The 22,029-nt window shown below is 42.3% G+C and overlaps 1 protein-coding gene and 1 long non-coding RNA gene across 3 annotated transcripts in view; both read left to right on the forward strand.

Annotated features, from left to right (window-relative positions):
* The first annotated feature begins 661 nt into the window (after positions 1–661).
* Positions 662–22,029, forward strand: part of si:ch211-45c16.2 (mitogen-activated protein kinase kinase kinase 13) — a 32,871-nt gene continuing 11,503 nt past the window's right edge. The window contains exons 1-2 of one of the 2 annotated variants that reach the window (XM_037789896.1): positions 662–738; positions 12,502–12,579. The gene's annotated coding sequence lies outside the window, so the exon portion shown is untranslated. Of the gene's footprint in view, positions 739–12,501; positions 12,580–13,881; positions 14,011–22,029 lie in introns of those variants that run through there. The other variant, XM_037789897.1, reaches the window with a different exon arrangement.
* The window catches only part of LOC119500251, a 30,495-nt gene continuing 13,488 nt past the window's right edge, over positions 5,023–22,029 (forward strand). The window contains exon 1 of the long non-coding RNA XR_005209581.1: positions 5,023–6,749. This is a non-coding gene — a long non-coding RNA (uncharacterized LOC119500251). The remainder of the gene's footprint in view (positions 6,750–22,029) is intronic.

The raw sequence follows: 22,029 nt of genomic DNA on the forward strand, positions 1-22,029 counted from the left end.
CCCCAAATATTTGGAACAAGCTCCCAGAAACCTGCAGGACCAACTCCAACTCTGAGTTCTTTTAAATCAAAGCTTAAAACTTTCCTGTTTACTGCTGCCTTTTATTAAACCAGATAATGATCTTATACTGCATTATAACTTTTACTCTTGTGTGTTATATTCTATTTTAGCTTCTATCATAGCTTTTATTTTTAGCTTGTTTTTATTTTCTAATCATTAATGTTTTTATAACTGTTTTAATTATGTCTTAATGTTCTTTTGCACTTTGTCTTAATGTTCTTGAATGTTTATGTAAAGCACTTTGAATTGCCCTGTTGTTGAAATGTGACTATACAAATAAAGCTGCCTTGCCTTGCCTCTGTTTTCTAAAGAGCCTACTACTGATGATGTATCACTTGAGATATGTTGTCAACTTCAATAGCTTACAACTACAAGCCAGGGAATCCAAAGTCCATTCATTTTAAGTCCTTTCAGAGTAGAAAATTAATAAAATGTATTTCCTTTTAAAATATTAAAAGTCTTTGCAGTTTTTTGTTTTGCTCTAACAGAACTCATCTCTCTCTCTAATAGACGATCTTCGATGACGTGTCGCTGGGTTTACAGGTGTACGGGGCCAGAGAGTGAGCGGAAGTGACGTAAGCACGCTCACAAGACCTAACCATTGGATGAACAGAGAGAGAGAGAGAGAGAAGAGGGAGAGCAGCTGGACATCTCGGAGGGATTCAGCGCAGCTAAACGGTAATAATCTGACTTTTATGTGATTTAATGTTAAAACGCAGCGTTGTAGTGACGTTAAAACCCTTCACGTGTTCACAGTTTGACGTTAAACGGGTTTATTTGATGGTTTGGTGAAGATAAAGCTGTCAGCTGTCAGTTGAGCTGCAGTCTGTGAGCATTACCACGACGACCGTGGACCAACTGTTTATACTGTTTATACTGTTTATCAGCCTCAAATCAACTCCTAGCTGTCAACACAGAGAGGCAGAGACTGTAGCTTTAGTTTGAGTTATTTCTTGCTTTCATTATGTAACTAAAGTGGACAATCTTGTTGTAATAGTGAAGCAGAGAAAGACTCTTTTCCTTGTCTGTGTTAACTCAGGAGAGAGCAGGAGATTACAGGCTGCTGCTGCAGGAGAGAGAGAGGAGGCTAAAGTATAGTGCTGGGTGCTGGAGAAGTGTTTGTTTATTTTAGTAAAGATGTGACTCTGAATTGTTTAGTATTTTAGACTAAAAAAAGATTAAAATCAGAGACAAGTTGGCTCTGATTTAAAGGGGACATATCATGCTCATCTTCAGGTTCATACTTGTATTTTGGGGTTTCTACTAGAACATGTTTACATAGATAGTTAGATAGATAGATAGATAGTTAGTTAGTTAGATAGATAGATAGTTAGTTAGTTAGTTAGTTAGTTAGTTAAATAGATAGATAGATAGATAGATAGATAGTTAGTTAGTTAGTTAGTTAGTTAGTTAGTTAGTTAAATAGATAGATAGATAGATAGATAGATAGATAGATAGTTAGATAGATAGTTAGTTAGTTAGTTAGTTAGTTAGTTAGTTAGTTAAATAGATAGATAGTTAGTTAGTTAGTTAGTTAGATAGATAGATAGATAGATAGATAGATAGATAGATAGATAGATAGATAGTTAGTTAGTTAGTTAGATAGATAGATAGATAGATAGATAGATAGATAGATAGATAGATAGATAGTTAGTTAAATAGATAGATAGATAGATAGATAGATAGATAGATAGATAGATAGATAGATAGATAGTTAGTTAGTTAGTTAGTTAGTTAGATAGATAGATAGTTAGTTAGTTAGTTAGTTAGTTAGTTAGATAGTTAGATAGATAGATAGATAGATAGATAGATAGATAGATAGATAGATAGATAGATAGATAGATCGTCCGTTCGTTTATTCGTTCGTTCGTTCGTTCGATAGATAGATAGTAACTTTATTGATCCCGAGGGAAATTCAAGTTTCCAGCATCACAGTTCCATAGTGCAAAACATGCAGTAAAAAAGTTAGTAGTGCAAAGTACAAAGTACAAAAAAATATACCAGATATTAAAAATACAAGAAGATGAAGAAAACTGTTAAAAGTGAATATAGTGCAGAGTAACAGCTGTGATACAGGACTATTAAAAAAGTGAATATAGTGCAGAAGAGACTGTTAAAAATGAGTATAGTGCGGGGTAACTCCAGTAGCTTAGTCTATTAAAGTGCACTGTGTGCATTATTATCTGTCCTGCAGACCGTCCTCCTTAGACTTAAACCAGTACAGTCTAATACAACAACCCTGCAGTACATCCTATATTAGACTATTAGACTGCATTAGATTTAGTGAGGTGTACCTATTAAACTGGTCCTGTGTCAGCTGTGGGACTGGTAACATCTCACTGCTCTCTGCGAGCAGCTCTCAGTGACCATCTGACACAAATCAGAGATGATCATTCATCATGTCACAACAGTTCATTTCTGTCCCACATGCTCTGACGGTCAGTCAGCGGTTGGAGAGCGTTACATATGTGAGCGGTGGATGCTGTGTACTGTCACGGCTCGGCCATTGTGTTCCACCCTCATTGTGCTGAGTGCGACATTTCCAGTAAGTGTTCACGTGTGTCACTGATGGCCTTGCCTCTCTTGTTAACTGCTGCGTGTGTGGTGCAGTTACAGGTCACACACACGGCATCAATCAGCCAAATGTGGTCCCCCACGAGGAGCGTATTGAAAGCTACACCTCTCAGGTGTTCTTAACTAAGAGACACCAGGTTCACAGCAAACGTGAGCAACTACTAACGTGAGCCAGTTTTGCCTTTTGAAGCTCTTTTAATATATTTTTTAATGTGCGAAGAACTCTTTTTCATAAAAGGAGAGCATTGACATTGAACACCAAATGGAATGAAATTTCATATTGTTAAACTTTCTTTATTACCACAAACATGGGCCCTGTAGTTTATTTTTGCTCTGCCCCACATACACCATCCTAGTGCTGAAAATACTGACCAAATGTGTATTAATCCACGACTGAAAATAGTCCCCAGCAACGCAGTATTACTCCCATTTTAGTAACATTTAAAAAAACAACTGCAGCGCTCAGCTGTTTAAGAAAAGGATTGAACCTCTTTTTAAAATAGAAATATTATATGTGTTTCTGTTGACTTCTCATTCATGTTGGCTTAAAGGTTCTCTATACGATATCCAGAGCATTAATATAGCAGCAAACAACTATTTGCTTTTTAAAGATATAGATGAGTAATGTCTACTTGAGCAGAGACTACGGCCCTGTTCAGACCTGGTATTGGCATTGAGGATGCATTGAGATCCGATGACCACTTTCTTTTAGCAGTGGGTACGTGAATGTGTCCCGGGCCAAACTGAAGGACCACCTACTTAACTGGCGTCCTGCTGGGCACCGCGGGTCTCAGCGCTCCTCATGTGAATAGACAGGCTGACGTGAACGCTTGTCTGCCTCGCGGCATGGAAACGGCTTCTGTGCTCTACTGTATGCTGTCGATACAACTGTATTTTATTCAAATATGTCTTATCTATAGGCTACATAGTCTACAGACTATCAGACTAGGAACAGGAAGTGCATTATAGTCATACTGTTGGAGATGTGTCGGTGCTTTTGTTCCGGTGATGTACACGGAGCTGACACCCGGCTGACATTCATGTAATATTACGTCGTAATGTCTGCTGTATTGTATGTGGTTCAACGCTCAAATCCCCTCTGCTTGAAGAAGTTGGTCACCCTGGTGATGCTGTCATTGTTGCTGTTGCATAGCAACGTGGTGTTAGTCCAGGTGTCGAGGAGAGTACCTGTACCTCTGAGCTTTTGAGTGCCACGTGGAGCGGAGCGGAGCAGAGCGTCAGAGGAAGAGGGGGAGGCAGCGGTCCTGACTCCTGATGCTGGCGTAGAGACAGGAAGCTGTATTTATGTAATTGACATGTGTGGCGACAGCAGCAGTGTAGCCTTGCAGCTGGTCTCATCGTTCTAATCCCAGCCCCGGAGACTCAGCTTGTTTGTTTTGGGTCGCATTTATAGCCTATAGCAGTGACTCCAGTCGGTGTCATGTCCCATCAGGCTTAATGAATAAGCTCATTCTGTGTTTCAGGAGATGAAACGACGTTTAACATGTAAGGTATTTATGTGTCGTCGGTAGCGTGCTGCAGATCCATTACAACTATGATGGCTGTAATGTGAAAAAAGTACTGTTGATTTGAAAGGTTATGTATTGGAGTGAGTGATTACTCTTGTCTAAAGTAGTTACTCCCCTTACACACCCGTGGTTCAACCTGACAGCTGTTTTCACTTTTGGTTGATTAGACTTCCTCTCAGGACGGCGTTGACGTGTGCAGACTGTTTGATTGACATCTTCATCACTCTGATGTCAGCTTTGATGCCATCATTAAAACAAGACTAATCAGAACTGAAAACACCTCTGTGGGTCTGCAGTGTTTTTCTTGAGTTGTGTAAACTCAATTCATTGATGCATTCGTACAGTCAAACTACATTTCTCTTTTTTAATTTCTTTAGAAAATTGGCATTGACATTGTCGTTAATGTTGATACATTATGAAATGTAATATGTGCTTTAATTCACTGTAATATGTTGTAGACTACGCCCAACTAATACTGAAACAGTTAATCGTCAACAATTTGTCAATTATCAAGCAAAAACTGTAAAAATTCTCCGGCTCCAGCTCCTCAAATGGGAGAATTAGCTTTTTTTTCCTCTGTTTTATGTCCCTGTAAATTGAATACCTTTGGATTTTTGATTGTTGGTTGGACCCAGTGCGCAACCTCCGGGCCTGAAAAGTGAAGCCAATGCGGCAGTGCCTTGCATTCTTTCTAATAGCCAGCAGGGGGCGACTCCTCTGGTTGCAAAAAGAAGTCTGATTGTACAGAAGTCTATGAGAAAATGAGCCTACTTCTCACTTGATTTATAACCTCAGTAAACATTGTAAACATGAGTTTATGGACTCAATCACTAGTTTCAAGTCTTCTTCAATACATCATGATGTTCATTTAGTAAATTATGGTCCCATTTAGAGTCAAATAGACCTTAAATAGTAATAGCTTTGTCCGGTCACGGAGTTGTCCGTGTTTTCGTTTTACAACTTTGACCCTTTCACAGTGTGTTTTCAATTCATGAAAGTTAAGTGTAACATTTTGGTCGCCGAAAAAATGTCTTATTCAGCATTGAGCTGTACTTAGCTCAACCCTCTTGTGTTACATCTGGTTGCAAAAAACCAAGATGGCGACGGCCGAAATGGCTTCAAAATGTTAGTCAACAAAACCAATGGGTGACGTCATGGGTGACTAGGTCCACTTCTTATATACAGTCTGTGATTGGACAAATCAAGAAATTTGAAGCTGTGGGAGATTGTAATGGCCATTCTTTCCACAAACATTTTATAGACTAAACGATTAATTTATTAATTGAAACATTTCAATAATTATCAGTTACAGTCCTGCACCCAATTAAGCAAATCAAACAACAACAAATGGATCATAAAATAAAAGTTTGTGTCGAAAACAAAAAAAGTGCATCATTAAAGAGTTCATCATCTCAGGTTTAGTAAAAAAAAAGAATCAAATATATTGTGTTTCAGGTGTGTGCGGTTTACAGTTAATGCCTGGCAGCTGTTAAAAATAGACATCACATATATGGTTTATGTGCTGAACGGTCACATCGCGTGCAGCTCAGCCATTGAAGGGCAGTTAAGTGGAAAAAGCCAAACAACAAATGTTGGGCTGAAAGATGTGAACATGAATGTCTTGCCCCCCTTCCTTCTCTCTCCCTCTCTGTCTGTATCGTCATACTCCCTCCTCCCTCCTCCCTCAGGCCCTCTCCTCCTCTCCCTCCTTCTGACTGACATTTCTGTAATGACACTGTCTGAGCTCCTGCCTCCATCCCATCCTCAGCTTACTGTATGCCACACGCAGGGCCAGCCTGTCACACCGAGAGCCCGCCTGGCACGCCTCACATCTATATCAGACCACTAAATGCCAATAATAGCAACTCAGCTTGATTAAGAAAAGGAAGCGTCCTCCATCTTCCGGGCCCCTCTGTTCTGTTGGCTCTCCTGGAGATAGAGTTGTTGTTTGTCAAAGGGTTTAATGGACACGCTCGCAGTCAGACGCTCTGCTGGTCAGCCTGTTTGAAGATTGGGATTTTGTTGAAGTGGGTTAAGCCCAACGTGTCTTTATATTTGGGCAGGGGTGTTACAGTTTTGAGGGGGGATTGTTGAACCCTAAGCATGCCTGGGCTTTGCTGCTAATATTATACTTCCCGGAGTAATGGTGGATGGATGTTGGAGAGTGGTCTGCTGGTTATGGGTTAGGACACAGTCATATATCCCAAAAAATTATATATTTATTAATATTTAATGTGGCCTAACACCATGATAAATCTTCACAGGAGACCCTTTCTACGTGAGAAAGTTTGATCAAAATGCAGTTAACGTGGATTGGTTATTTCTTATACAACCATTTACAATGTTTTGTGTAGGCATGTACTGTATTCCCGCAAATGCACATGGCTTTAAATGTACTTCTCTCTTGTGATGCGTCTGCTAGCCGAGCTTCTATAATTACCACAGCCTGCAGCGCCTCATGGGGAGCATATTAACACACACGGGTGGAGGAGCAAGAACCAGAGCACATGCACAAGTCATACAGGCTGTGTGTGTGTGTGTGTGTGTGTGTGTGTGTGTGTGTGTGTGTGTGTGTGTGTGTGTGTGGTTTGCAGTATCTCTGACCTCTGATGTGTGCATCTGTAGAATAATATGTGAATAAAAGGGATGCACTGTTACATTATGCTTGTCTAATGCAATGTAGGGATACTTTCCCGAAATCAGTCACAAGGTGTGAATGTGCAGCAGCAGGCACCACGTGACCAAAACTAATGGTAAACTGGAGCAGCAGCAAGCCTACATAACAAGCAAACTATGTACATACAGTATATTTAGCCCAGCTGATACTGTTTTGTTTTTTTAACTCTATACTTAATTGATAATTAAAATAAAAAAAAAAAACACGACTAGAACTGCTACAAATAGTCAATTATCAGAAAAATGATCTGCAACACTATTTATAATCAATGCCAAAATTCTGACAATGTGATAGTACTTGTTTTTCTACAATACTGCAGGTACTGTCAGGGCTCGAGTCTAACAGCGTCCCCGTGTCCCAGGGACGATAGAAAATGTTTTTGGGACGCAGTAAACGCACTATTTTTTCCCTGATAATGCTACATTTTGAACAGCAAATCTATGTTGTGACAGTGTTCTTAAATTAGATTTAAAAAATCACAATATATCGCCTTGCTTACAGTATCGCAATATATCAAATCGTAACGCCTGTATCGTGATACGTCAGATTCTTGCCAATACACAGTCCCTACCCTGCCGCCTCCTCCTGTTTCTCTGTACATGTAACCACCTCACATATTTGTCTAACCTCTCACCCCAGCGAGCAGCAGCACCATACACCCCCAGCTACACTGTTGTAATCTCAGCGCCTGCCACCCACTGCAGCCACACACACTACTTCTTACATCCTCCGTCCGTCGCAGTGGAAGGAGGAGGTGAAGTGTAACATGACATCCCAGCGTGTGTTCACTTCCTCCCACTTCTGTATTTCTATTTAGTGAAATAACTAGAAGCAAGAAGGTTGGAGAGAGCCTTCATAAAATGTTTACGTTATCTAAGACTGGCTGCTGTGTTCTGCATTATAGCTGCACGCAATCCCATAAATCACGCTTGGGATTACCAGGTGCGTATAGAGTTGGGAGGGAGGACGGCACAGCCAGGCTTTCTGTCTGCTGCTCCTCATCTGTTTGCTCCTGCAGTCTCATGATGAAGAGGGAACCATGGATAGATGGATTGTTGTGGTGCGGCGGGCAGAATCCTGCGGGAGCGTTGAACAGTCATTGTTATGTAATTTCCTGTCAGTGTGGATTGGTCAGGCTGTGTGGGGTTGTTGGTGGGCTCAGCACGGTAATCTCACAAGCATTATCTGTCTCTCAGAATCAGTGGTTGTTGTGTGCAGGACTCACTCGTCCATGCCTGCTTTTGTAAAACCCAACCAATGAGCCGGGCCGCTCTGTTTCTATCATCCGTCTTAGCCAAACAGGTTTATCCTTGTTGTGCATAAAGTCAACATACTCGTCGGGACCAATCTATTCTCATTAGTTTAGGTATTTCCCTGACTCATCTGACTTCTTCCTCCTTCCAATTACTCCAATTTATCCAACGGCAGCTGGTTCTGGGCTGTGTGATTTTATAGGATTACAGCTGGTACCAAAAGACATTGGGTGAAAGTGTTGAAACAACAACACAGTAGCACATCACCAAGGATTTTTGTACAGTAAAAATGTAAGTAATTTCAGATAAAGGAGACATCTTGTTGGAGTAACTATCCCCCTACAATAGATAAATAAGTAAATAAAGCTTATCTACAGTATATACTGCCCTATCTTCATTACCAGCTCACTGCCCTACTGCATGAACGTGAACAAGGATTGAGAAATGAATCTGTTTGACTCAGTTCTCTAGCAAAGTGAGATCTCTCTCCTTGAAGTATCTGGTGTGTCTCTGTGCAGACAGACTATTGCTGTGCCAACAATAGACCTTGAGCCAATCACAGAGAGGCTTTTATTGACAGTTTAATTGCACAAACACTACTTCCAAGTTTATCACATTGATTGTTTTAGAGGTTGCTGGTTCAGTACTTTTTCAGGACCTTAAAAAAAACACATAAAATAGTGTAAAACTGGCAAGTTTTAAATTAAATCAGAAGTTTTCTGATTAAAGAAACGTAACAGTTTTAGCAAATTGTCTTATCTTCAATTCAAAGGAGCACAAAGGTTTTTACAGAATGTCAATTTAGAAACAAATTAAACAAAAAAAAAAATACTTTTTTTGTTTTAAAAACTAAAAACTAGTCACATAAAAAACCTAGCATGCGTCCAAAAAAGAAGAGCATATAATCCTTGATCTAGACATGGATGTCATCTGACAGTGAAAGTGAAAATGCTTTTTTCCACTGTGTGTAATTTAATCTTTATTACTGTTTTTTTTACTTACTTGCGTGACATTTTAATCACTTGCATTGGAGAGGATTTTGTGGTGACATTGCTAGATTTGATTACTTCTTCCACCAGTGCATTTATCATAATTTCATGGGACGCGGTATGATTGCCCCGTACCTGAACATGTCAGCATTAGACTGAGCAGACCTCCATGGAAGTCTTATTTATGTGACTGTAATCATAGATGTGTGTGTGTGTGTGTGTGTGGGCCAGCGTGTCTATACCTGGCCGCTGCATGCGGTGGCAGATTGTAAAGGTAAACCACGGTAAGCTGCGGTGATGCTTTTTCTCTTATTAATGCGGAGGACACAGGAGCTGTCAGTGCTGTTGTTCCGCTGCTGGTGAAATAGTAATGAGTGTGTATAACGGAGCTGAGCCAGTGTGGTTTACAGCTCTGTTGCACTTGGAAGGCGAGGGCACATGGACCCCTGACTGGCTGTGCAACATGTCTGTGTGCCGCTGATGACAGACAGAATTGGAGGCTTTGGCCACCGCTGGAGAAAAGCTGATTGAGAGGTCAGACTCTATTTATCTCTTTGGTTCGGAAATGTTTAAAGAAGTATTTTTTGACCACCAAAGACATTTTAAACCCTCTAAAAGCTGAGTAAGGACATCAATATGTGATTATAATTCAGATGGGGCTTGGAATGAGTAAATGTAAAACGTAATTGTTTGGATCCAAAATGTCTAGGTTATGTTTCGTGGACCAGTAGTCGATGTTAGGGCTGCAGACTTGAGAAAACATCTTTGTTTGGTACAGATTGCTGCAAAAAATCTCACCATAATCATTTTAATATGTTTTTCAATGAAAATGAGAATAATGATGTAAAAATAAAGTAAATGCAGCAGATGGTCGGTACAGCGGAGGTGTGTTAGGAGGGCCTGAGAGGCCATGAGTGTTTTGTTTACTCATCATCACAAAATAATTGTTTCGTAATCTCAGCATAATGAACTTTGCTTTTATTCTGGTTGTTTTTCTTGTGGTAGTGATGATGTCATTTATCACCAGACATACTGTACTGAAATGTATTTTTTCTACCTGAGGAAGTCGTAATCAAACCAGAGAATGAATGCGCTCAGATTTCAGCTCGTCGCTCTCCAAAGCTATTTGAAACTTTTAATTAAAGTTAAATTAATTCAAATCTGTGTTGCGAAGTTGAAGGATGGAAGAAAAACAACGAGAGAATGACAACTAATTTCAAAATGAAAGCCAGCTCTCGTATAGACATAGATCACTGTAACTTCTATGGGTTTTTGATGTGGTACTGAAAATGAGCTGTTTTATGTTGGCTTACTACTGTATATATTTATGCAGTATTGGATGGGTGGATGTATAAATATATAGTCCTCACTAGTGCTGCCCCCTCTTAGTCAACTAAGATTTCTTTAGTTGTTTTTTATGCTGTTTTTCATGATAAATGACTTATTTACAAGTAACTTATGAGCACATCTCTGGTAAACACAAGATTTAAAGGGGTGCTTTTGTGTGATTCTTTGTGGAAAAACTAATTTTTTTAAAGATCTGTAGATTAAATCAAGTAATCGATTAATCGACTGAATCGTATGAGTGTTAGTCGACTAAGAATTTCTTTGGTCGAGGACAGCCCTAATCCTCACAAATCAACGCTGCTTTGATGAGCTTAAAGTAAACACAATCAATATTTGTTCGAAGCTAGAACTAGGGGAGCATTTTAAACAGTTAACTACATATTTAAAACACTGGAAAAGCTCATTTTTAAACAATACTGCAAATGAAAACATGACAACAAACTGAAATCGCCATATCACTGCTAATATTAGGACAGAGAGGCTTTGAGGAACATAAACATGTCAAAACCTGATTTTGTGATGAGACAGTTAACCATTTGTTGGCAGAGATTTGGGCACATAAAAGCTCCAGAAATCACAAGAGGGAAGTTTGACACATGTTTCCTCATTTGGGTCTCTTTTATCTTCATGATATCCTGTTTTCTTTATTCTTTCACAACGTTTTTACAGAAGTACAGAGCATCCTTTGGCCATGTCTCATAAAACCCTTGTACTGTATCATCACAACTGAATTTGCTGTTTTGGTTTTAAAAGTGTTTAATTTCTATGAAAGAGTACTTAGTTGTGGGTGTTTCTGGCTTGTTTTCGTAATACAATGTGGCTTTGCTTGTTTCCACGTGAGCACACAGGCTTGTGATCTGCTGACCTTTGGAATTTCAACCATAGAGCAGAGCTAGATGTTCTCGCTAAGCAAACAGCTCAGATGCTGTTATGGATATCTAATGCCTCTCTTTCTCTCTCTCTCTCTCTCTCTATATTTGCCAATATTTAACTAGTATTTTTGGGAATTCCCCTGCTGTGTTTCTGTGTATGCGGTGTTTACAGGAGTGTGTCTCCAGCAACATGCCGAGAATAGTAATTCCGGTTTACACCCTCTCTTGTTCTCCTCGGGGCCACAAGAATGCTTGACATTGTGTTAATTTTGCACTTTGCATCACAAAGGTGTAGTTTTCACAGATCCAACAATCAGCGAAACACACTCACCATTCCCTTAACGTCAGTCCCATTAGAAGCAGCATCCTCGGCCATCTGCACCGTGACTCATTTGACTGTCATTTCACGCCATTTATAGGCCGCGTTTGGAAGTCTCCCCCTCAGCCTCGCCCCGGGATACCAGATCTCCTCCCCCTGGCAGCCCTGCGGGGGTGTGACCTGAGGATGGAGATTTAACAATGTTGCTCCAATCTCCCAACCCCCCACCCACCATGCATCATTACCTTCCTACTACTCCCTTCCCTTCTTCATCTTCCCCTGAGGTTTGGGCCTGTAACGAGAGAACGGGGTGGAGCATCTGCTCCCCCGAGCCTTTCCTTTCACCCGCAGGCCCTCCCTCTCAATCAGTCTCTTTTTAATATACCCCCTCTGGTCGCAGTCAGTCTCAATCTCTGCCATCACCACTCACAAACACGTATATATCACCATTACCTCCCTCCATCTGAGCTGCACCCCCTTTTCTCTTCAGTCTTTTTTTAATATCTGATGACTCAACCGTTCTGTCAATTTCTTAATTAAAATGTTGCAGATGGCGATACCTTTGTCAGCTCTCCAGTTGTGCGTTATGGACTCATGCATCTTCATTCATACCAGTCCTCGGTCTGTACCATAGACTTTATATAAAAAGTGGACGTAGTCCCCGTAACGTCACCCATTGCTTTGTGCACTTTTGAAGCCTCGAGTTTGGCATTTTGGCCGTCGCCTTCTTGGTTTTTGGCTGTTGCCATCTTGGTTATTTGCAACCAGAAGTGACACGAAAGGCTGGAGTTAAGTACAATCAACGTGTTGCCCACTGGTCTTTACTTCATTAACATGTCACTCACTCATATGAACCTCTCTGTGTGTGTGTGTATGTGCAGGTGAGAAGCAAGACGGAGCCGAACCTGAGGACCAGATCACTCCGCAAACCTGTGAGATGCTCAGAAACCCCCTGACAGGTCAGTACATGCACACACATGCAGACTAATGCACAAATGTGCTGAGAAGCTGAATGGCTGAATGAAGTGGTTTCACTTCAGCACATTGTGAGATATTGTGAGAGACATTAAATGACCTTTTGGGGAGAAAAAAGAGCGGATCTTCTGACATTGTGGATCTGACCTTTTGATTTTTCTCTGACTGTCGTAGCCCTTTAGACCTTCAGCTTGAACTTTTTTTATTCTTCCTGAGTTTGGACTCCTGTCAGGGGGTTTACTTTGAGATTTGAGTGCTCCTCCGCATCATGAGAAACTTGGCAAATTGGCCAAATTCAACTGCTATCATTAGTACATAAAAGCCGGATTTCCACCCCAGGGACTTTTAGTCCCAGGAACTACTTTTGAAAGAACTAAGAGGTTCTTTCAGCCCATTGTTGTTTGCGTTTCCACCTTGGTCTAAAGATCCACGAAGATTAGCCGTATGAAAAAAGCAACAGCTGTTTTACACGCCGTTTTTGTTTGCGACTAATGTCAAAAAGCGCCATAAAAAGCAACGAAACAGGCATCATTATTTGTGCGACACTGCAACAACTGTAAGCGTGGAGGAGATTCAAGTCGTGCTGCTGTTGATCGTGATTTACTTCTTTGCAAATGGGGTCATTGAGTCAACGCTGGAAAAGAGACGAGCGATAGTAGCAAAGCGGTTTTAAAATGCCCGAAATGCTTTTTCAAAGTCCTGCTGGATTTCGTCCTCAGCATAAATACCCAACAAGGCCTGGACTTCGGCATCGGTCCATCTGCAACCTGAAAATCGCAAGTTGCGTTAATGCATTAAAGAAATTAGACTACAGAAATGGATAGTCCGTGCTAGAATACAGGGCACAGTGTGCAGTCATATGTGAGATGTTGATACAATTGGCATGGAGAAAACTGATTACTGATTTTGTACAAAGGGATTTTCTCTTGTGCAGAAACAGTCTGTCCTACTTACAGAGACGCCACTGCAGCCTAACCTGCTGTTCCCAGCTGGTGCTGCTTTGAAATACATCCCCCCCTCCTCCTCCTCCTTTTCTTCTCCTCTCCTCTTCATCTCTCTTTACTCCTCCTCTCTGAGTCTGTGCAGAAGGCTCCACCCCTCCTCCTCCTCCTCCTCCTCCTCTGCTCTTTGAGCCGCGTCCTCTCTGCGTCAGACAGCTCCATTCATGAAAAGTGTGACGTGAGCAGGTCTTCAGCGACCCGGTGACGCTGCCAGCCACCCACTCACATCCCAGGTGCTGCGGGAGTTAGAGGAATGTCCGTCACTCTCCAGCCTCTGTCCCCCTTTTCTCCTTGCTTTTCTTGCTGTTTTTCACCATCTTGACCGTCACTTCAGCATCTTCTCCCCCGGCTTTTTTTCTTCCCGTCCCTGCCCTCAGAACTGAGAGAGGACCATGAATCTGAGCTCTGTCTGCTGTGAGTAATGTGCTGATGCTGTGTCTTTGCTGTATGTCTGAGTGGAAGCGGTATGATGTGGACTCCTGCTTGTAATTTTTTCTTATATATTGTTTTCTTTCATGTGTGTATGTGCAAGGAGACATTCAAGTGTGTGCTTTTTGTGTACGTGGATCAGCTGTGTCAGTGTTTGTTCAGTAGCAGTGCTGCAGGAGTGTGTTGAGCGGTCGTGCGTCGGTGCGTGCAGGAGCTATATTTAGGATCAGCGGTGATGCTGCTGCTGCTTTTTGATGCAGTACGTCTCTGTGCCCTCTGAAGGACGGGTTGAGACGTAGGTAAAGGTATAGACCAATAGAGCCCCCCCGCCCTCCACCTCCTGATGGAGCAGCCGGAGGCGTTATAACGCTGGTGGTCAGAGAGGGCAGACTTTTCTGGGACACACGTGTATTGCGCACACGCCACGGGCATTTTAAGTGCACAAATCACATTCACTTTTTTTCCCAGATTTTGTCTTAACTCTATCTCAATCCATCTTCCCTTGCCTGCTTCACCATCTTTGACTCTTCTCCCCCCCGCTTTGCATATGCATCCATCTCTTTATTTTGCTTGGCCTGGCAGCAGGAGTGCTCCGTGTATGCCCACCTCTGTCCTCTGCTACTAAGCATGTTTATGTAACTGCACAGGATGAGTAGCCGGCAGCCGGGCTTTAGAGGGGAGTAGGAGGAAGAGGAGGAGAGGAGGAGGGGAGCTCCATCCATCCAGATTCTCCACAGAGTGTTTAGAATAATGTCTGCATATTCATATCCATGAGGAGTGGGTTTTATTTCTAGAGTGTCTAAGTTGGGTTTCCACATATATTACTAAAATATAGATGAGGTTGCAGGGATAGTATGAACCCAGGAGCTAATAGAAGCACTAATGTGTATTGATTTCCTGGCTTTCTGCTGTGGTAGAGTCTGTCTTCAGGCAGATGAAAGGACATGTAGTACAACACCCACTTCCTCTGGTTAAACTCACATGCCCCATTTTTATCTTTTGCTCTGTGTATTTTCATATTGCGGCCATAAAAAATGGTGTCAGCCACAGCCAGTCTCCTGCAATATGGTTGTTTGTCTGTTGTGTCACTTTTTGTGTGTCCGTCTCTCTCCCCGGCCCTTGTTGTTGGCGGGCCAGGCAGGCCGTCCCTATTAAAAGAGCACAAGGGGGATTGTTGTGGCAGCAGCTGCTCTGGTGTGCAGTGTTGAGTGTCTTTCTATTTGTGTGTGTGCTGCTGTCTCCTGGCCGTGCAGTGCAGGGCAGACAGGCCCAGTTCACATGGAGCCGGCTCCTCTTGTGTCCTTTGTTGTCGCTCTGGGAGTCTTTCCCATTGGAGCGTGGTCGGTACAGTATCACGCCGCAAGCAGCCACAGCAGAAGCAGAAAAAGCAGTTTCTCTTTCTCCTTTGTGTCCCATCTCTCATTAATTTTTTTTTCTGCTCTCACTCTTTTTCTGTTTCCAGCCATGAAATTTTCCTCGCTATCTCCCTCATTCATAACCCTTCATGTCCTTTTCTGTCTCCCTAATCTGCTTTTTCTTCCTCTACTTTTCTCTCCAAGCCATTCACTGTCTCCTTGGCCCCACCGTCCCTTTCTGTCTGTTTGCATTCATCATCTATCTGGACGGATCTGGTTAGCATTCAGAAATAGAGCTCTGTAAAGCTTTATCGTTAAGCATTGCTGGGAACAAAGAGTCTGTTTGACTGAAAAGGCAGATATTGAATTCTTGTGAGTATATGCGTGATACAGTAGTTTCAGATTTTAGGAGGCTGTGTGTCCTGGTTGCAGCGCTGGCTGCAGCCTCACTGAGAGGAGAGGCTGGGAGAATGAAGCTGGAGGGAGAGTGTGTGACGTGTCGATGGCGCGCACTCTTTTCTTCAGTTATTTATTTTCTCCAGTTCTGGCTGGTACCGGCTGAGGCTATTTGAGGCACAAGTTTTGTGTTTGGAGTGCTAATGATTCACAGCCATGTTAACCCATATTCTTCTAGAACCAGTTGGTCAGCTGGGTTCGGTTTGTTGAACTCACTGACAAACTAGAAAACCTACACCGTCAGACATCGATGTTTTGAACTTCAGAAAAAGAGAGGCCGAGGTGGAGCTGTTTTGTTTTTACTAGGGCTGTCAAAGCTAATGTGATAATAACGCGTTAACACAAAAGATCCTGGCATCATATGGAACTAGAAAACCTAAAGAATCCATTTGTACCAACCATGTCATACTAGCAGGAAAGAGGCGAAATGACACTCCAAACTTGCGCTAAATTTTAACGAGGAAAAACTGGTATGGACATTTTCAAAGGGGTCCCTTGACCTCTGATCTCAAGACATGTGAATGAAAATGGGTTTTATGGGTACCCACGAGTCTCCCCTTTACAGACATGCCCACTTTATGATAATCACATGCAGTTTTGGGGCAAGTCATAGTCAAGTCAGCACACTGACACACTGACAACTGTTGTTGCCTCTTGGGCTTGAGTTTAGCATGTTATGATTTGAGCATATTTTTTATGCTAAATGCAGTACCTTTGAGGGTTTCTGGACAATATTTGTCATTGTTTTGTGTTGTTAATGGATTTCAAATAAGAAATATATACATTCATTTGCATAAAGTAAGCATATTTACACACTCTCATCTTCATAAGAGTATTAAATACTTTACAAATCTCCATTTAAGGTACATTTTGATCAGATAAAAAACTAGTGATTAATCAATATTAAATATTTTAATCGATTGACAGCCCTAGTTTTGACACTTTCATCCTCCTATCAGTCAACTCTCTCTGGTAGTTTCGTTCATCCACCTGACCTGATCCATCCAGGCGTATTCCAGGTGATCCCACCCGGCATTTTCCCTGTGGCCTCTAACAGGAGCATCTTTGACCTTGTTCCCATTTGCCCAGCAACACCAGTCAAACCCCGAGCAGGCCAGCAGGTAGGCAGGCAGGGATTATTCCTCTAAGGCCTGCTTTCCCCTCCAGCCACCACCAGGTATTTAAGTCCACTCAGGTGAGTCACCAGAGGGAATCAGAATATGAAGAAAGAGGGATTATAGGGAAATGTCAGCCATGTGACAGCAGATGCCTGAACGCTGTGCCAGAATTTGTTTATTTTACCCTCCACTGCTGTGCCCGCACCAGCAGATTATTACTTTCACCCACCTACAGCAGGCTGTCCAATCCCTTCTGGCAGGACTCACGGCCATGGTAGCGAGGGAAAGCTGATTTAGACATCGGCCCACATCCCGACAATCAAATCAGGACTGTTGGCAGAGTCGTGTTTCCGAGGTCCCTGCACTTGATGTTCATATTGCTAAATATGCTATAATTCTGTCTGCCTCTAATGGCAAAGAAATCAGTGAGCAGCATGTCTCCCGATTTCTGTTTCGTAACATTGATTAGTCACATGATGAAGAGTGAGCCTGAAAGTCCATAGTCTGCATTGACAAGGAAAACAAGTACAGATACCAGAGTACAGCTGTTCAACCGTGACCCAGAATAAGAGATGGTCACGTGTAGTTCAGACTATAGAGGCTCCAGAGCTACTGATGGTAAGAGACTCTTGTATTTGTCCAGTTTATGTTGTTTTTACACTCTAAACTTTTCCTTTTATTGGTTAGTTGAGGCGCTCAGTGGAGACGAGTGCTGCTCTCTCTATCCATGTTTTTGCTACGTTTGTTTTAAGGGAGGAGGTCAGGAGGGATAGAAACAGTCTGGAGCTGGTATTTATCTTTGCTTGGGCAGTATCTGTGAAAAGGTTTGACTCTGGCTCAGTGTGCAGTCATATGTCTCTTTAAGCCTATGAAAGTCAGATTTATTATATATCTTCTGTGCTGGTGTTGGTAGCTCATGTGGCTGAGATTTGTATCCGTCTTCTTTTGAGGTAAAGAGCTGTAATGTGTTCTTTGTTGTTCAAAAAACAAGACTCAGTCAAAACCGAGTATCTGGCTGGACCATGTACGGTCAGTCTGCGAATTTGTGTCTAAATTGTTACACAAATAGCTCGTGGTCATGTCCATTATGTTATATCCAGCAGTACATGTCCACCAGGTCCGGCGAGGACACTACAGTAGGGGACACGCTGCTCCACTCAACTGGCCGTTCAAGCGGTGACGTTTCCTTTCGTTGAATGCACCTGATTGGTCCCTGGTTTTCTGCTTGTCAGCAGGAAACAACATGTAAACTTGCTGTTATTCTGTCTAGACAGTCCACCAAAATCTACTCCTGAAAACATTTTAAGCTAGAAATAGGCTATGTCACGGCTGAATGTCGTTTAATTTTAGAACTAGATCGCCTAGTTTGACAGCTTCGTCCAAGTTTCGTGTAACTTCATCACTCAGTCACTCACTCAGTGACAGATTTTTGCGTTTGTAGGGCGGGTCCTCTGCGGTCCAGAAAAAAAATGTCAATATGTTCTGATTAGGACTGCACAATTAATCAAAATTTTATCGAAATCGCATTATGTCCTACTCCAATTTTCAAATCGCAGGATGAGGAGGAAATTGCAATATTTGTTAAAGGTGAAATGTGTGTCAAAATACCATTTTGAATTAAATATTGTGCTGCAGAGATGACCTGGCGGCACTTCATATCCTACAGAATTAGGAAAACATCTTTGTTTGGTACAGATCCCTGCAAAAATCACACCATAGTTATTTTAATATGTTTTTCAATGAAAATAACAATAGTAATGTAAAAATTATCATTCCCTCTAATATCACAAGTCATATCGCAGTAAAAACAATCTCAATTGGATATTTTTTCGAAATCTTACAGCCCTTATTCTGATTAATGTAAGATACTATTTTTACCCTTCCTAACTTTAAAAATAGTGAAGACCACTATGTTCTTAAAAAGCAACACTATTCTGCTCTCTGTGTGACAGGCTTTTAGTGGATTCAAAAGTGACCTCCGGGCTTTTTTGGCCTCTCCAAACCTGAGTGTTGGATGAGAGCGAGTGTGACTGGTAGCAGAAGGTCAGGATGGATGCTGTGTTGACATGGTAACGTGTGAATGATGAGGTGCGATAGCAGCTAAATTGGTTCTTTGTTGGTGGCACAGCTGTCACCTAAAGGGAGGTTCCCCCTATGGGTCCCAGCAGGGCTTCCCTTAATGAGGAGCAGAGTGATGGAGACACAGATGATGCTACTGCTGCTGCTGTGTGAGTGTGAGCATGAATGCAATGAGCACCTCTGTGCATGTTAAAGGTCTGTCGTTGCTGCATTAATATATTATGGAAGGTCCAGCTGCTTTTGTGAAAATACAGTACGTCGAATCTAAACAACCACGTTGGCGTTTGCTGAGCGCCACAAAAAAACACCCTTCCCCAGAGGATTGCTGGGAGTAGTGGGATTATTGGATCCGGCCGGACACGCCCCGGGCATATGTGTGTGTTTGTGTGTGTGTGCGAGCATGTCTGGTCTCCGAATCTGATCCCCTGCACCACCAGCTGCCATGTACACACACACTAACACACACATACACTCGTATAAAGTGTGGTACAGTAACAGTATTAGAGAGGTATTTCTGCTCCACATCTATAAGTGTGTTCATATGCTGAAGATGTGCTTAACCAGGATGCATTGTGCTATTGGCCACTGACATTAGGTCGCCTTTATAGAGGCAAGAAATGAAAGGAAGTGTTTAGAGGATATATGGAGGGGGAGGGATGAATAGGGTCTGTGTTTGTACAAGCTTGTCTCTAGAGCCCTGTAGAGGGATTAAAGGATCAGCCCCTGATAATTTCTCTCTCTCTCTCTCTCTTCAGCTCTCTCTCTCTCTCCCTCTTTATTCTTTTTATCCACTCTGCTGAGCATCTGCATTGTTTCCTTCTCTGAAGCAATATGCACTTCATGCAACAAAATACAAATTTGAACACCAGAGGGACGGTCAGTGTGTCCTTTTCGCCCAGTCACGGTCACTTTCGGAAAGTCCTGTAAATAAATGACAGTGTAAATGAAACCCTGGGCCCTTTCTTGATGAGGCGCAGACATTATTCATGGGATTTCTATGGACATAGAGATCTTCCATTAGAGATTAATGGGAGAGAGCGAGAGGTCCGTTTCCTATTCTTGGCGTCAGATATAGATGCATAGACTCAGTCCTGATTCAGGAAAGAGATTGGGCAGAGAGAGTACAAAGAGGCTGAATGGAGGTTTTCTGTCTGCTCTGTAGTCATTATTTTGGCAAGATAATTGTGCAGTTTTAGCTGGGTTACTGTACAGGTTTATTTCTTAACGTGCGTGTTTCTGTCCGGCCGACCACATCCACCCACTGCGGCCCACGTCAGAAGCCGAGCTCCGAGAATTGTCCGTGGGGTGGAATTACAGCACGGGCCTCTACTCGCACAGCTCGATTGTCTCTGCTGTGGAAGGGACGGATTTATTGGATACCTGAGAGAGCATTCTCTCCTTCCCCTGCACTCTCAGCAACCTGCTTAGAGACAGGCCTGCATTATAGATGAGCTGCTGGCAGCCACCACACTCTCACAGCGCTCGGGTTACCCCCAGTAGATACACACAGATACAGTACATGCATTCGCACAAGCATCTCGATGGACCAACGGACTTGGACACATATCCTGTAACTGTGAGCATCTCCACTTTTAGTCCTGTCAGGAATTTATAATCCCTTTTGTCTTTCCCCATATTTTCTGTTCTTTATTGTATTGTCAAATATCCCAAAGTAAAAGTACATGAAACCTGTCTTGGCGGAGGTCTGCGCTCTCCGAGTGCACTTCTAGTTTATTAATATATTTCCCTCACAAATTAGTGGTAAGGGGCACGTAATGTTTTATACTTCTGGTGAATGTAATCCAATCAATCTTATTTCCATATCTGTATTTTGTATATACAGTTCCCTTTATTTTGAACACCGGACATAGTCACACGTGTATACTTCCGCTAACTTTGCCAAGTCCGTCGCTAGCTCTCCCGTCAGCTCCGTTCTCTTTATACATCCATGCTCAGCTCCATCGGGGCCGTTTGAATGCATTTAACATAAATGTCAGTATTTGGGTGCTCTACAGTTGTAGCGTTGGCTAATTTGACCACGGAGATAAGAGTGACAGCTGGCTTGACCGCACGTTACCGCAATACGATAACGTTTCCTGTCCATGACAGAGTTAGCATGCAGCTTTAGCCATGATATCTAGCTCTGATTTTCCTGGCAATGTGTGAAACCCAAAGTGTTTCCATACTTTTACTGGATGTGTAGTGTTTACCACGTTGGATTTAAAATGTGAGATTGCAGGTCATATCCAAGTGAAACCTTCACCGTTTTCTGCTTTGTCGTTTCAGCTAACTGCGGCATTTTATTTTGGTGACGGATACGTATCGGATAGGATGTCACATTACTCAGACTACAACAATAAAAGCGATAACTTTCTTCTACCTCCACATAGACTCAAATGAAGCAAATATATTGATTCTGGCATTAAAAAACTGATTTAATCAATCAAGTTATCTAAAGCTTTATTGTTCTTTGACTTGCGCCAAGAGGAAGAGCTGTGCGTTCATGCCATCGCTCTCCACAGAGGGCAACATCAACGAAGTGTGTTTTGAATTGGACTTCATGCCTGTCCCCTTCAGGAAACCTCCACGTAACACAGAGCCAGCTCACTGCTCGGCCTCTGCGTCTCCTCCCTCCTGGACTTTGATCTCCTGTTCCCGACTGTACACACTGTACGGCCTCTCGCTATCTATCTCCCTCTCTCTGTGTCCTTCACTCTCTGTTTTCGACCGCCGCCTCAAACTTGATTGGATTTCTAAGGGCATGTCCTCCAGGGTTTAAAGGGAGGGAAGAAATCAAGTGACATTATACAAAGCAATTGATTCACTGCTTTGTGCTGCTTTTTTGCCAAGATTTGGTAAACAAGCACAGTCAGACTGTGGATAAATGGCCATCTGTTTGTCTGAAAACACAGTGTATGCTACAGTTGCAACAAATTAAAGCCCCCATGTGTGTAGGGTTTTAACATTTCTGACTTTGGCAACTCCCAGTGGTAGTG

This window comes from Sebastes umbrosus, chromosome 13 (assembly GCF_015220745.1).
Source record: "Sebastes umbrosus isolate fSebUmb1 chromosome 13, fSebUmb1.pri, whole genome shotgun sequence".
NCBI classification, from domain to species: Eukaryota; Metazoa; Chordata; class Actinopteri; order Perciformes; family Sebastidae; genus Sebastes; species Sebastes umbrosus.